At 32.3% G+C, this 365-nt stretch overlaps 1 protein-coding gene across 1 annotated transcript in view; it reads right to left on the reverse strand.

Annotated features, from left to right (window-relative positions):
• The window catches only part of LOC119590466 (protein croquemort-like), a 47,895-nt gene that overhangs the window by 14,725 nt on the left and 32,805 nt on the right, over positions 1-365 (reverse strand). The window lies entirely within an intron of this gene.

The following is a 365-nucleotide window of genomic DNA, read 5'->3' on the forward strand; positions in this document are numbered from 1 at the left end:
CGGAGGGATAAATGAGGGTAAAAAACGGACTATTTCTGAGGGTAAGAGCAATATGAAACGGAAGCATATCTTGCTTAAACTAAACTAACTTTGATGAAGGAAGCAAATGTGCAGTCAGATATCTATTTTTACCTATCATATATACTTGTACCCATAGTAATTTTTATAAAACGTACCCAAGAAGAAATGGAAGACAAAAACAAAAAAAGTTTAAAGATAAGATATTAGAACTAGGAACATCAGCAATATCACAGATTACGGAAATGATGATGTCCCATGTAGATTGTTTGATAAAGATAAGGTAATGGTATACATACTATTAAGAGGTACGTACAAGCTCGAGCTCATAAAAAATACTCAACTTT

This window comes from Penaeus monodon, chromosome 27 (genome assembly GCF_015228065.2).
Source record: "Penaeus monodon isolate SGIC_2016 chromosome 27, NSTDA_Pmon_1, whole genome shotgun sequence".
Classification (NCBI taxonomy): Eukaryota; Metazoa; Arthropoda; class Malacostraca; order Decapoda; family Penaeidae; genus Penaeus; species Penaeus monodon.